Source organism: Patella vulgata, chromosome 4 (genome assembly GCF_932274485.2).
Source record: "Patella vulgata chromosome 4, xgPatVulg1.2, whole genome shotgun sequence".
Classification (NCBI taxonomy): Eukaryota; Metazoa; Mollusca; class Gastropoda; family Patellidae; genus Patella; species Patella vulgata.
Genome location: NC_065882.2, coordinates 6,360,390 through 6,377,611, shown reverse-complemented (window position 1 = coordinate 6,377,611; position 17,222 = coordinate 6,360,390). Strand labels below are relative to the sequence as shown.

Here is a 17,222-nt window from a genome sequence, read left to right as displayed (position 1 = left end):
GTCTCATCCAAACGACTAGACACTGTTCCTTGTCAGATTTCTCCGTCCTGCACCACTTGCAGGCTGGAAATTCCCAATAACTATTCAATCTACCAACACCAGCGTCGAACTCGAGGCACCCTAGTTAGCGAGACAGCCACGCAATAACTGAGCCACCGTGGCTCCGCAAATGTCAAGGCAGAGAGAGAGAAATGGGGTTTAACGTCCACTCGACACAAACTAGGTCATTTCGGGACTAACATATGGTTTAACTTTATTTCCATAATTCGCTTGGTGTAGGGGTCTTTAGCAGTGGGAGGAAACCGGAGGACCCGGAGAAAACCCACGAGGTTGGACAGGCGACCCTACTCCTTGCCACGTACAACCGGGGATTCGAAACCACGCCAGTCGACAAATGTCACGGGAGGTGAACTTTAATTTGTAATATAAATCTGTTGAATAGAGATCATGTAGTAATCCGATATTCTTTAACAGCAATTCAGTTATTAAACAGTATTGTAATATTCTAGTGTCTAGCTTCATCTACACCGTATTCCCATCACTGTCTTGGCACATATCCGACAATTAAGTATTGAATTCCTATTAAATTCAAACAAAATGACGGTTGCCATAGTAACAAATATTTCATTAACAACCCTGGATCTGTGTGTTGTATGTATAATGAAAATGTTTATTATTGTTATCACCGGGGAGATGATTATTGCCGGGGATGTTTAGTGATTTTGAATATTTTCCAATGGATGGTAATATAACTGATCATTAGTTCAATTCAGTATAGGAAATGACTCATTAAATTGTCCGCATTTAGGAAATGTCGATATTAACAGAAGCGATGGCAGAGTAAAGACTGGCATATAAATTATTCTGCTCTTGCCTCGTAAATCACACTTAATGAACCATTTCCCGGTCTAGAATTTTACCAATGCAATTTGCGGCAACCGATTGTTGATGTCTACCATCTTGATGTAGACTTGGTCAACCAGGCAGGTTTATAGAAGACCTCGGATTTGGCATCCAAGTTGGGGGGAGAGAGAGAGAGAGAGAGAGAGAGAGTTGGCTGCTGCCTAAGTATGCACTATTACGATCCCCTGGCCAGTCCCCCCCCCCACCTCCCAACCTCTTCTATCCATGGTCTCTGGATCCACCTTTTAGACAAAAGAGAGAGTGAAATGGGGTTTAATGTCCACTCGACACAAACTAGGTCATTTCGGGACTAAGATATGGTTCAATTTTATTTCAACAATTCGCTTGCGCGTCGGGGGGGGGGGCGGAGAAAACCCACGAGGTTACCCCTTGTCACGTACAACCGGGGAATCGAAACCACGCCAGTTGACTCAATGACAGACTTTATGATACAACGCGCACACGCTAACCATTCAGCCATCCAACCCACCTCATAGGAATTGATCAAATGTGTTATTTCTATCATCGAATGAATATGTATAATATACATCGGGTGGATAAATAGGTTACATATTGTCTACATATTTACTAGTCTTGAATGTTAAATCTATCAGTGTGATGAACCTATACTATTACAGTTCGCGCTATATCCATGCCAACTTTGTGCAGTACAGAGAGGTTTGGAAAAGGGCAACGGGTACTAGTTTCTTTGTTCTTGTTTTGTTTTTTTTTCTTGCGGGGGGTGGGGGGGGTAGCGATGGGAGAGAGAGAGAGAGAGAGAGAGAGAGAGAGAGAGAGAGACGGGGGGGGGTAACGTTCAATCAACACAAACTAGGTCATTTTGGGACTTACACACGGTTCAATTTGGTCTTTAGCAGTGGGAGGAATCCAAAGGACTAGGGCGGTAACGATTCATCGATGAACCGCGATGTTTTAAAAATCCGAGATACACGATACAATAATGTCCCTATCGCGATTTGTTATCCAAATAATAATTTCGCAAAAATAGATTGATATTCCTTTAAATGCGTAAATAAGTCCATGAGTAAAAAAACTTTTTTTTACTTTCAGCGAGTGTTAAGCCGTTTTCGACAAATGAAATGGCTGATCATAGCTATTTCGTCAAGATTAAAATATCAGTCTGGTTAAGCATGTCGTGCTGGAAATTAAGTTGCGTTCAAATTGCTTACTTGAATAATATGCGGAAAAAAGCATACAACATCAATATACACGTCCGTAATATGCGATTTGTGATAATATTACTGTATAAGAATGGCGATTTGTACATACTGTATACATTGATCGACACATATTTTCAATGTACATTTAATATTTGTTATTAAAATCTTCGTAACGCTATCTTCTTTGCTGTTCTATGACTGGCCTGACAACGAGGTATCTTTTCATTGGCTGAAATTGTTGTGCCAATTCGAGCCAGCCAGCTAGCTGAAATGTTTCCATTATGAATTCACCAAATTCAAGTCCCACGATCGACAAAAGCAATATTGTAATCGATATCCCCCATACCAAGTATAAGTCACAAGTAAAGTATGGGAGTTTTGGGGATTTCCCGTTAAACATAACAGCAATGAAATCCGTTCAGTTGACCGAGAAAACACCACATTTAAAGTAAATCATAAAAGTAGGCCTTCGAATTTTCACAGTGAAAGACTTTCAAAATTTAACAGCATTTTTTAAACTTATTTCCTATATCACGATATTAATCGTATCGTAGGCTATGAATCATGATGCGCATCGTATCGTGGCCTGGCGTATCGTTGCAGCCCTACAGGGGACACGGAGAAATACCAACGAGGTTGGACAGGCGAGCCTACTCCTTGTCACGCACAACCGGGAAATCGAAACTACACCAGTTGACTCAATGATAGACCTTATGATACAACACGCACGTGCTAACCATTCGGCCATCCAACCCCCCCGCGATGAAAGAGGGAGAGAAAGAGAGAGAGGGTAACGTCAACTCCACACAAACTAGGTCATTTCGGGACTAACATATGGTTAGACAGGTGACCCTACTCCTTGTCACGTACAAGCGTGGAATCAAAGGCCTATGACAAAATGGGGTTATGATACAAAAACCAGATAATACGGACTAATTACTCTAAAATTAAGGGTCGCCTGTCCAACCTCGTGGGTTTTCTCCGGGTCCCCCGGTTTTCTCCCACTGCTAAAGACCCCTACGCGCAAGCGAATTATTGAAATAAAATTAAACCATATGTTAGTTCCGAAATGACCTAGTTTGTGTCGAGTGGACGTTAAACCCCATTTCTCTCTCTCTCACTCTAAAATTAATTGAATTTAAATGGAATTGCGAGAATCGAACCCGGATTTTTTTTTGGCTGCTTCCGTAATAGTTCATGCTTGGTAAATTTATGAAAAGAAGGTGCAGTATTCGCCTTTTTTAGTCTTCAAAGACAATATGTGTCATTTTTAAACTTACTCTAAAATATTATTTTCAGTCATAAGATATTACAATCCAACATAGATAAGAAAGGCCAGTTGGTAACACGACTGGTTGTTTTATTTATAGCTTAGTTAATTCCCACCAGGGGACGCTAGTAAAAACTCGGTTCCACGTGACCTTATCCATTGTAAGAGAACCGTATCTCCATTTTAACGACAAAAACTAACGTTTGTCCATACACCAGTGAATGTTCAGAAAAAACAACGCTGTAAGGTAAACAATGAGGTCACATGGGACCCACTCCTCTATGGTGTCATCGCTAGTAAAAACTCGGTTCCACGTGACCTTATCCATTGTAACGACAAAAACTAACCTCGGTGGAAGCGGACGTAAAAAACAACTAACTAACAACAACACACACACCAGTGAATGTTCAGAAAAACAATGCTGTAAGGTAAACAATGGGGTCACATGGGACCGACTCCTCTATGGTGTCATCGATAAATTATGCCCCTTTATCCCTAGCGAGGACGCCCACATAGGTGATGTGTATAAGTTGTGTAGTCCCTGTGACGTCATGCACCAATCAACTCGATTAAGGTTGTAATCGAAAAACTTAAAAGTGTTTAGCGGGCCTGACACATAAACGGTTATAAATCGAATTTTTTTTTTCAGATTGGTGTGCAAGTGGCCAAAGTGTTTAAAAACTGGCTTCAAGAACAGGTGACTTTTATATTTTCATTTTATGTGCTCTTTAAGTTATGGCAGTTATAAATCAGTACAGACCTACCATGTTTAAAATCATGAAATCATTTGTCAGTTATGTGAACAAGTAGATTTATATCGGTCTTATATCGGGATATATCACATCATCGTGAACCATGTCAAACTTGTAGCGTACATCATCGTGAACCATGTCAACCTTGTGAGAGAGAGAGAGAGAGAGAGAGAGAGAGAGACAGACAGAGAGTAGGTCATTTCCGGACTAACATATGGTTTAATTTTATTTCAATAGTTCGCTTGGGCGTAGACTGTCTTAGCAGTGGGAGGAAACCGGAAGACCCGGAGAAAACCCACGAGGTAGGACAGGCGACCCTACTTCTTGTCACGTACAACCGGGGATTCGAAACAACGCCAGTTGACTCAATGACAAGCCTTATGATAATACACGCTCGTGTTAACCATTCGGCCATCCACCCACCCCCAAACCTTGTGACGATCTGATATATTAAAAATCTTTACCGCTTGGAATTTAGCATCCGACAAATTACCACCGATGATTATCAGCATGCGCTGGTTTTCAAAAACCATGTAACGCAAAGCATGGGCGGACATTTCGACCGCAGACGTTTTTCGTCCACAAAGGGTTAAATCAGTTCAAACAATTTTTTTTTAGGCTCTGAGTGGAAAAAAAAAAAAAACTCGTGGGTTTCTATTTCCTGTAGCCGAAGGGCCTTGCTACACGAACATCTTGTGACGGGCGTATAACAGTTTTAGCGATACATGAATTACCCCTGTCAAGAATGAATACACACGCTGATCATGCATTCATTCACCATGGTATTATCATTCTATTTGAACAAACGATACAGCTGCTTATTTAAATATACAGACACGCTAGACACACTTGGTCGTCTTCGTTTATTTGTTTACAGAATGAAAGCGAAGCGACTAAAACTACTCTCCCTTCAATAATCTGATTTTGAAATAACATAAGAGTTTTATCTGTTAAATAGATAGCGATTAGGTGAATAAACTACAGAGGCCGACATATATAATGTGCCTATATGTAACAGTGTTTTGAAAGTAAACTTACCGCGCCACGTAAGATAAGATACACAGGTGACTGTTTACATAATGAGAAGGGAACACACCATATATATACCCATACTGGGTACATCACGCCATTATGTATCATACCATAATGAGAAGGGAACACACCATATATATACCCATACTGGGTACATCACGCCATTATGTATCATATCATCCGTCCAATTGACCCAATCACAATCCTAAATGAAATGAAACGGGGTTTAACGTTCTACGTATCAGTACCAAAACTGGGCTGGGAAGCCACGGTGCTAGGTGTAGACCGGAGGTTCAGTGCGGGGGGGGGGGGGGGTTCCATCAAATGGGCACAAAACCAGACCCAACATTTCTAGAGTAAAATTTTGCGTAGAATGATTGAACGAATGATTACCTTCGATCATTTTCAGCAGGTTTTCATGATATATAAGAATGGATGCGCATTCACTTTCAGTGCAAATGAACTCATTTGACCTTTGACCCCGAATATCTCGAAAACGCCCCAACGGCGGACTGATTACCACTCGGCATCGTATTCTACGCAAAATTTTACTCTAGAAAAGTTGGGTCTAGTTTTGTGCCAATTTGATGCCCCCCCCCCCCCCGCGCTGAGCCTCCATACTAGTGGGTAAGACGCTGACTCGCTAGTTTGGAGGTCGCGTGTTCGATCCCTACATTGGCCGAGGAAGTTCATCGGGATTTTCCGAAGTGGTTTCCCCTTGTCAGTGGTGCAGGAGGAGGGCCCTGACAAGGACATCTTTCTAGTCGTTCGGGTGGTACGAAAAACTGAGAAACCCGTTTACTCATTGGCGTGCACGTAAACGATCCCTTGGCAGTAGGCCACTATATGGCGTATGCCCGTCTTCATTGGGTCAGTCGGAGCAGAACAGTGGAACATTAAACCCCATTTCATTTCATTTCCAACTGGGCTGATGAAAACGATCATGCGTCATTTATTGTGCTAGCCTGTTTCCGGTTACACTTCATCGAATAATTCCAACTGCTTTCTACCTTCACGCCACGTGTACGTACACGGGACCTTACTTATTTCATATCATCCGAACTACTAGACACTGTTTCTTGCCAGAATCTCCTTTCTATAATAAACTTGCGTGTAGGGGGTGCTTCAGCAGTGGGTGGAAACCGGGGGTCCCGGAGAAAACCTGCGGGGTTGGACGGACAGGCAATCCTAGCCTAGTCCTTATATCTCTTACACGCTTGGGATTAAAACCACGCCCCATTGATTCAATGACAGGTTATAGGTCATGATCTAAAGCGAGAAAGAGGAAGACAAATGGGGTGTGACGTCCGCTCGACACAAACTAGGTCATTTCGGAACTAACATGGTACAATTTTATTTCCATTATTCGCTTACGCGTAGGTGTCTTTAGTAGTGAGAAGAAACCAGAAGACCCCTACAACCAGGACCCTACTGCTTGTGACGTACCGGCGGGAATCGAAACCACGCCACTTGACTCAATGGCAGACCTTCTGATCTAACGCGCACGCGTTAACCATTCGGTTACCCAACCGACCCAAAGTGCAAGAGTTGGACTAACATACCCAGCGCCATCCACCCATTCCCAAGATGCAAACACTGTACCTAATTCTAAAGAATAGTCATTATACAACTGTAACCCTACACTCGCCTATCCTTTTATACATATTTTGTATCTCCCACGAAGGAGAGAGAGAGAAATGGGGTTTAACGTCCACTCGACACAAAATAGGTAATTTCTGAACCAACACATGGTCCAACTTTATTTCAATCAATAATTCGCTTGCGCGTAGGGGTCTTAAGCAGTGGGAGGAAACCGGAGGTCCCGGAGAAAATCCACGAGGTTGGACAGGCGACCCTACTCCTTGTCACGTACAACAGAAGAATTGAAACCCCGCCACACAGACCGTATGATACAGCGCGCACGTGCTAACCATTCGGCCATTCAACCCCTCGTATCTCCCATGGAAGACTTTGTGATAAAACAAAAATGTTTTATAACTGCCTACGTATACGACCCCGCCCCCTCCAATTTCGAACATGCCCCTGTGGGAAAATTTGTACAAATCTAGGCTGACCTTAAAAATATCTTTGTTTCGCCTAACGCGACCGACTAACTAAAACCACATCCGACTTAAATTATTTTATTGCACTTTTCCGCGATCTTTTTATTTTATTTTGTGTGTCAACCTGAAATATATCACGAGAGTTATTTCCCTTTACTATGGCTATGGTTTGATTCATTATTGAAACTGGTTGATCAAGACGAAAGCGTCATAGGTGTCGCTTCTCAACAAAATGGTTGCAGACGAAAGCACGTCCATTCCCACGAAATGATTCTGCCTCTATGTCTGTGGGGCGTCGTTTTAAACATGACGACGATATTTTCAATATCCGTTTTCGAGAAAAATGAAGGCACAACCCGCACGATCGTTAAAAACGTGTTGAGGGAGTTTCAAACGTGAGTTTGTGGCAATTTGTGTGCGAGTCGTGCATCAAGAAAAATCCCGATGTCATTGATTTGTTTGCCAATAAAAGAAGACGAATGTTTGCACCCGAAAAATTATCAAGCTGTCAAATTAGCTCTTAAAAAAAAAATCTGAAAAAAAAACCGACCTACCGACCCTTCTCCTCGATTCTGGGTCGGGTTTGGTGAAACAAAGATATTTTTAAGGTCAGCCTAAATAGGAAGCATCCATAGATGCGCGAGAATTTTTTTTTTATGAAGATTACTGACAATAGTTAAAGATACATTATGTAAGATTTACATAAAGAGCTGGTCATTCTTACTATAATAGTTCGAACATAGAGAATGCAAAATAAATATTGAAAATTTCATTCAAATTGCTCTATTGCGAGCGAAGATATTAGCGTTTGAAGGTTTGACACGATGTGTGCATTAATTGCAACCACCGTACTGGTTGTCCGAAGTTTTAGCCTCGCTTCACCATTTTTAAATTACACGTAATTAAAATATGGCTGAACAGTTCTAATCTACTTAATATCGGAGACATCCTATGGCATCGAGAGTTGATTATGGTCTGGATGTCTAATTAATAATTTATATAACATTTCAGGCCTAAAGAAAGACCTGCAACAGACAGATTTAGCTCTTGCATAATAAATGTTTAACAGAACTTTCAATCATGTAGCGATGACATCCCGAGTTGATTATGGTGTTGTCATATTAATAAATATCTAATTAATAATTTAGTTAACATTTCAGGTCTAAAGAAAGACCCGCAATAGGCAGATTTAGCTCTTGCATAATAAATGTTTAACAGAACTTTCAATCATGCAGCGATGACATCTAGAGTTGATTATGGTCTTGTTATATTAATAAATATCTAATTAATAATTCTAAAGAAAGACCTACAATAGACAGATTTAGCTCTTGCATAATGTATGTTTAATAACTATGCTAAATATCAACAGGAACCGTGGGTATTTAAGGCTGTACAAATAAAAAAACCCAACTGCACTAAATTCTAACAGTTAGTCATGACACAAAATCCTAAAACTGACAATAACCGACAAACAATTACGTGAGGGGATTAATAATACCCCGAGCAAGTACACATACATAAACTCGTCATGAAAACTTAGATACAGAAGCAATTAAAACGTTTATAAGTTGTGAGTTGAAGTTCAACTATTTGTAGCTCGTGCTCGAGGATATGTTATATACGGTTAATTGGGGTAGGACCGATATATTAAGTGAAGCTCAGTGATGCAAGCAATACATAATACCCTCAATAACGACCGTAATGTACACATTTGTCAAGTATCGTGGGACATTATACCTTTTATTATATCCCTTCACAATGACGAAACATTTCTATACAGTTGACTTGTGTAATTTCAGGTTTTTTACACTACGTTTTTAAAATATACTCTTTAGAAAATCATAAACCATCACGGCAGCTATACCATTCGCGTTTGAAATGAAATAACGTCCTACTCTTCTGCACCAACTGGGCTAATGAAGACGGGCATGAAATGAAATGACATAGGGTTTAACGTCCTATTGTTCTGCTCCTAACCTGGGCTAATGAAGACGGGCATACGCCATACAGTGTGCTATGAGGGAAATTTTGCCCAGACAGCGGCACTACGGCCTACTCTTATATCGAATTCCAACTGCCAAGGGATCTTTTACGTGCACGCCAATGTGTACACGGGACCTCGGTTTTTCGTCCAATCCGAACGACTAGACAGCTTTCCTTGTCAGCCCATCCGTCCTGCATCACTGACAAGGGAGAACCACGCCGGAAAAGAAGACGGGCATACGCTATACAATGTGCTATGAGGGAAATTTTGTTCGGAAAGCGGCGTTTTTGTTTCGTAATAATAAAATAATAATAATAATAATAATAATCATCCTGTATAGCGCTGGAATTCCAATCAATAGACTGCGCATTGACGCAAATTACATTAAGTCATTAACAGAATGACTGTCGGAATAGTTTCACAAAATTTTAACTAAGATAAAATTCAAATTTTAGTAATTTGATTGAATAATATTATAAAAGTCCGTGCATTGCCATGTTTTTATAAGGTATAGAATGAATACAAACAAGGGAATGTACGGACTATTTCTATTTTTCTCGTGTTCTCTTATCTAATGACATTCAATTACTTTATTGAATTGTCAGCAATCCTCTTACAGTCCCATATAACAACTTTTGGTCATCAAGGAATTATTAGTGAGTAGAAATTCGGCCGTGTATCTGTTATCACTCGTCGCTTCAGTCAGTATATATAGAGCGGCGACTCGTGTTTTCCTTTGGCGTTCGTCACTTCCGATACGGGAAACCTGTATTACTCAGCTATCGTAGCAATGATCTCTGTGTTAAAAATATATTTGGAACGTGTTTAACCAGTTCTATCACATATGTGATAATGACTGGCACCAATATTGCCCTTTAAGGTGAACATGGCACATCCTCTCACCTTGGATGTAAAAACAACCAAGAGAGAAACGTAGATTTGTTTAGCATTTGGGCTTTCAAAGACCCCATGCTCCAACATCCTCTGGCTTGGGTTTTCAAAGACCCCATGCTCCAACATCCACTGGTTTGAGCTTTCAAAGACCCCATGCTCCAACATCCATTGGCTTGGGCTTTCAAAGACCCCATGCTTCAAAATCCACTGGCTTGGGCTTTCAACATCCACTAACTTGGACGAAAGATGTAAATTCTGGATGATTAAGAAATACTTAGTAAATATTCGGTAAAACAGGACGAAAAACCGCAGCCCCACGCTGGTGTGCACGTAAAACATCAAATAGGTGTTCCCCGTGATGCTGCCATAAACAATCTCGATAATTTATTCGCCCCGCCCAACTACCTTACACAAAACAATAAACATACGATTGACAAGTCCAAATATATAGGAAATAGGCGGCCACAAAATATATCTATTAAAAAGGCGTATAGAAATAATTGACGTATAAGTTTCTTCTAATGACTAATTACAAAAACCATTAACTATGCGTAATTAGTTCAAGCCCCATAGTTATTTAAGATATCAATCACTCTGGTGAGCAAATGAAATGAAATGGATTGGGGTTTAACGTCCTACTGTTCTGCTCCCACTGGGCTAATGACGACGGAATTTTAAAATAACTTCATAATATACAAAATATTAATGGTGCTTTGGTGCAGTTTTAATATTGAAATTGACGATTAATGATTCTTGATTTATTTTAGATAACGTCGAGTTAAACAGCTACTGTATCGTTTCTATAAGGATCAAGAACGATTTTTATAAAGATGAACAACAGCTTCTGAAAGAATGGACAACCATTACTATAAGGAAGAACAACTATTACTATAAGGGCGAACAACCATTACTAAAGGAAGAACAGCCACCTCTATAAGAATGAACATTGAACAACCATTACTATAAGGGCGAACAACCATTACTATAAAGACGAACAACCACCTCTATAAGGATGAAAAAACATTACTATAAGGACGAACAACTATTCCTAAAAAGAAGAATAACCACTTCTATAAGGACGAACGACAATTTCTATAAGAATGATCAACCATTTCCATAATTATCAACAACCATTTCTATACGCATCAACAACCATTTCCATAAGCATCAACAACCATTTCTATAAGTATCAACAACAACATCTAGGATGAACAACCACCTCTATAAGGATCAACAATATTTCTATAAGGATCAACAACAATTTCTAGAAGTCCTACCAGCGGTCACCATATAACTGTTTCCGCCTACACTAAGAAAACTACTACCAGTCCTGATTTGATTCTATTATTTAACATTTAGTAACTGTCGACAAAATGACATTTATCTAGTAATTATCTATGTAACCATCTACGGTTTATTAAATATCACACAGGCATTAACCTACAATAATATAGTATGTATTATTATTGTACTCTCTCTCTCTCTCTCTCTTTCTCTCTCAGGCATTAACCTACAATAATATAGTATACAGTATTATACCCCCCCCCTCTCTCTCTCTCTCTCTCTCTCTGGGGATCACGGTGGGTAAGTGAGTAAGACGCTGGCTCGCTAGCATGGAGGTCGCTTGTTCGATCCCTGCATTGGCCGAGAAAGTTCATCCAGATTTTCCGGCGTGGTTTCCCCTTGTCAGTGATGCAAGACGGAAGCCCTGACAAGGACAGCTGTCTAGTCGTTCGTAAAAGATCCCTTGACAGTTGGAATTCGATATATAATGTGAGTAGGCCGTAGTGCCGCTGTACGGGCAAAATTCCCCCATAGCACACTGTATGGCGTTTGCCCGTCTTCATTAGACTAGTTCGGAGCAGCACGTTAAACTCCATTTCTATTCACTCCACTCGATTTATACCCTAGATGACAGCAAATCGATAAAATAGCTCAACTGTAATGATACAAAAGCGCTACGCAAGACATTTTACTCCGCCGACATAAAGAGTTAGCCAGAGACATCTGTCACCAGCCTGTTCGGTATGACAATAAAAATGGTAATCGGTACAAACTAAATAGGCAAACTATTTGTAAAGACCTATTCTGATTGTCACGTTACATGGTATAAACTTCTTATGTAAAATGTGTTGAAATATTTAACAAGATCTTGTGGGAGATGTTTTCTAGATTGTTGATATAAAATAAAACACATCTGTTCAGCAGATGTAAGAAAACTGTTCGGTGATATAATATATACATACAAGAATAGTCTTTAATAATTGCTTTAAACGTTTTAGGTATGCCATTATACATCGTTATACAATAGAATATTAACAAAGTGGTCCCAGTTTCTAGCCCGCTGTTGATCGAGAAAGTTCAAGTGTGGTTTCCATTTGTGAGTGGGTGCAGGAGAGTGTCTAGTCCTTCGGATAGGACGAAAAACGTTGGCTTGCACGTAAAAGTACCCTTGGAAGTTGGAATTCGAAATAAGGTAAAATTTCCCTCATAGCACACTGTATGGCGTACGCCCGTCTTCATTAGCCTAGGACGTTAAACCCCATTTCATTTCATTATGTTATACTGGGAGAGAGAACGGGAGCGAGAGAGAGAGAAAGGGAAAGGATGGGGGGGGGACTTTAGCAGTAGGAGGAAACCGGAGGACCCGGAGAAAACCCACGCGGTTGGACAGGCGTACACGTAAAAGAACTGTTGACGGATAGGCGGATATGTCGCTGTAGAGTTGAAATTCACCTCATAGTACACTGCAAGGTGTAATCACGACTTCATTAGAAAGATTACTGGAGAAAGGTAAACACACATCAACAGGTGATCTTTGAAATGACATCGTGAGTATGGTATAATTACTGCTATCATTTATTTTAAATGGTTAAAGTGACAAGTCATTAACCAGCTGTTAATTAGTGAATAATATGCATGTTATTCTACAAATTCTGGTAGGCCTACTTATTCTTGTGAATGTCCGTTTTTCACAACTCTCTATAGCAGGGGTGTCAAATATGCGACCCGAGGGCCAGATCAGGCTCGCCAAGGGGGTTAAATGTGGCTCGTGCATGGAACAAATTTCAGCGACCCAAGGCTCAGATCAGGCGCACCAAGGGGTTTAAATGTGGCTCGTGCATGGAAAAAATTTCAGCAAACTGTGTAAATTATGTGTGGTGCAGTCCCCCTGCACTTACTATTAGAATTAGAAACTAGCGGTGAAAATCATTATGTTTTCCGGTTTCAGTAAAACTCTGACTTCTGTACTTGTGTCATAGATATCTAAGTTGTATGTAATACAAGAGACCAGTGTATTCAATATCCAAGTATTTTAATACGTAACTATAGTATAAATCAATGAAAGCTTTCTTTATCTTGATACTATAGTTGTGTATATTTCCCTGCAACGTTACTTGCAGTAAAACAAACGGTACCCAAATTAATTTGAGAGAGAGATTTTATTTTAGTAAGTCGCAAGCGCGTAGGGGTCTTAAGCAATGGGGGGAAACCGGAGAAAACCCACGAGGTTGGACAGGCAACCCTACGCGCAACCGAATTATTGAAATAAAATTGAACCATATGTTAGTCCCGAAATGACCTAGTTTGTGTCGAATAAACGTTAAACCCCATTTCTCCACGCACATCGTTTGTTGACCTCTAGGTGAGACGAAACGGGAGAAAGCCCACGAGGTCAAAGAGAAAAGGTGGTGCCCTACACATGATTGCATTGTTGACAGAAAGATAAAGATGTCTTCGCAATTCGCTTACTATTTGTGAGATCTACTGACAGATAAAGTGGGGTTTAAAGTTTACTGTTCTGCTCCATTTGGGCTAAGGTACTTGAGGGAGACGGGGAGGGGAGGGGGGACGTCGACACAACACAAAAACTAAATAATTACGGTATTAACATATGGCTAAATTTTATGAGAGAGAGAGGTGGAGAGAGAGAGGGAGAGAGAGAGAGAGAGAGAGAGAGACTAGCAGTGGGCGGAAATCGGTGGACACAGGGAAAGACCCACGAGGTCAGGCCTGACGCCCTTCATTATAACTTATCATTCGCGTTTACCATATAACACTTTTTAAAATGAAGATGCAGGATGATGTAACTATTATTCGCTGTTGACAATAAACCCAACGGTAATCGATACTTGTGTCACAGATGTTAATTTATCAACCTAAAACATCTGGAATAACACTACTACTCGCCTTCTCTATTGGTAGGCAAAACAAATAAGATGCTATTCATTATGGGGTGATCATCTGAACCCCAGAGAGAGAGAGAGAGAGAGAGAGAGAGAGTGGGGGGGGTATCCACCATTATACAGTGTGCTAACAAGAGGGAAATTTTGCCCGGGCAACGGCACTACGGCCTACTCTTATAAATATATCGAATTCCTACTTCCAATGTTCACGCCAATCTATAGGCCCCTACACGGGACCTCGGTTTATCGTCCCATCCGAACGACTAGACAGCTGTGTCATTGTCAGGCTCTCTGTCCTACACCACTGACACTCAATGACAGGGGGAAACCACGTCGGAAAATCTCAACTGAATGAACTTTCTCGGCCAATGCAGGGATCGAACACGCGAACTCAAGAATAGCGAGCCAGCGTCTTGCCCACTTAGCCACCGCGGGATACCCTATCCATACGCTATCAGTATCACTCAGCTACGAGTAGGCTACGAGGGACATTTTGCCCGGACAGCGGCTTTACATACACGCCAACCAACTTGTACACGTGACCTCGATTTTTTCGTCCCCTCCGAATTATTAGTTTAAAAGCCACCAAACAATAGAAATGGCGACGAGTGTACGCTGGCCTTTCACCCGAGACAAAATGAACTTTTTATGAAGTACAAAAGCATTAGGCCTACAAAACGGTTGTATAAATGAACATAACGAAAACAGCGACTGGCTAGACCTTGGTTGGTATTAGATTATTGGTGATAAAAAGTGCACTCAATGACCCCAGTAGGATTATCTAAGCTTACGACTAGTTCGCTCTTCGTTAGCTGTGTGTCGTGTGTACATGTATACATAGCAATGTTCAGAGATGCTCCAAAATTTGACATTCTCCCTTCAGCTCGATTTCGTTCAATGAAATCCTCTGGTGTGTGAATAAATTTAACCGGCGAAGCATCCAGTTCATATGGATGAAGCCGAAAGCAAACTGAACTTAAACAATTCCATTCAATAATCAGGCCTTGCGCAACTGAAACATCAATTAAATTGCATGAACAACTCTACTTACCGGTTGATCTCGTCAGTCTTATAAGCCACTGAAACTGTCGTCTGCTATGACTGATTTCCGCCTGTAGCAAGAATCCGTATCGAGGCTGCTCGGCCTCAGTGTAAAAGCCATTTGGCGTGAACCAATTACACACAGCTCCTACATCGTACGATTCTTTCTGCGCATGCTCTGTGATCTCTCACCAGCTGTTGGAGACAATATCTACTGACGAGACAATTTTCACGGATATTTAAAAGAAGATTACATACGGATAGTGAAGTGAAATTAATATACATCACAAACAAAAACGAATTATGAAATATTTACATAAATTCCTTATGGTTCGTAAATGATCGGCTTTGAATATGTTAATTATTCAGTGTTTATATTAATTTAAACATTTTATTGCAAGTGTTTGGGCTAATAAAGACGGGCATGATACGTAATACAGTGTGCTATGAGGGAAATTTTGTCCGGACAGCGGCACTATGACCTATTCTTATATCGAATTCTAACTGCCAAGGGATCTTTTACGTGCACGCAAATATGTACAAGGGACCTCGGTTTTTTTGTATCATCCGAATGACTAGACAGCTGTCCTTATCAGACCCTCCTTCGCGCAAGCGAATTATTGAAATAAAATTAAATCATATGTTAGTCCCGAAATGACCTAGTTTGTGTCGAGTGGACGTTAAACCCCAACTCTCTCTCTCTCTCTCTCTCTCTCTGTTTCCATCTCGGCGAATTTCATTTGAACAGGCAATGTAAAATCAGTGAATTAGGTTAGCAATTGATCTCGTCATTAAAATATATCATGGATTTTTTTTAATATTTGAAGTGTATCTAAGCTGGTTATATGTGTAATTACTACTTATACGACCGGATATCTTGGAGTTGGTGATAAGTAAAAGTGTCAGAAATAAAACGAAATGTATTGTTAAAGTGGAAAATGATATTTATTATTCTTTAAATTATATATTATAATAAATGTAATTTTTGTGTACTGTATTATTGTTAAAGTGGAAAATAATATTTATTATTGTTTAAATTATATATTATGTTAAATGTAATTTTTTGATTATTGTATTATTGCTTTATTATTGTTTTAAGCGAGAATTTCATATTTTCTAAGAAAGTCAAAACATAATTATTTCTATGTCTTTTGCTCAATAGGTTATCAACTCACTATTATACGATCATGGGCATTATTTCCCACCCTTAAAAATCATTGACACAGGAAATAATAACACAATTACCTCCCTTGTTTTCCTGTTACCTCCATGGAATAGCTATGTTCAAACGTTTGAATTTGAAGCTGAAAATGATATTTTTGCCAATTTCTCAGCTGGCAATAGTGAATTATAGGATTAATAGGATTATTCTTTAACAAGGTAGGACTGTTTATGGATACCATCTATTTTAAGGCTTTATTTTAATAAATTTTAAAAATATAACTTAAAAATATCAAATTGTAACTTTCAATCATAAATTATATATATTATATAAGATGTAATTTTTTGATTACTGTATTATAGCTTTATTATTGTTTAAAGATACATTATGGGAGATTAGATAAAGAGTTGGCAGTTCTCACTATAATAGTTAAAAACTAGATAATGGAAAGGTTTATAATTTGCTGAAAATTTCATTCAAATTGATCCACTATGAACCGAGTATTTGGTGATTGCATTTTGGACCTAGCCTCGATCGTCATTACTAAAGTCGCTACGATAAAAAGCATTGTTTCGATTATCCACTTTTTTGATTTAATCAGAAGCGCCAGACTGGGTTCTAATCCAGTACATATCGCAGGCTAGCGACTCCATCGAGAGTTGATTATAGTCTGGATAAGTTAATTAATGTCTAATTGATAATTTATATAACATTTCAGGCCTAAAGAAAGACCTGCAATATAAGGCAGATTTA

General features: G+C 39.8%; 1 protein-coding gene across 1 annotated transcript in view; it reads right to left on the bottom strand.

Annotated features, from left to right (window-relative positions):
- Window positions 1-15,465, bottom strand: part of LOC126817380 (uncharacterized) — a 39,357-nt gene extending 23,892 nt beyond the window's left edge. The window contains exon 1 of the mRNA XM_050544331.2: window positions 15,318-15,465. The gene's annotated coding sequence lies outside the window, so the exon portion shown is untranslated. The remainder of the gene's footprint in view (window positions 1-15,317) is intronic.
- Window positions 15,466-17,222: the final 1,757 nt, after the last annotated feature.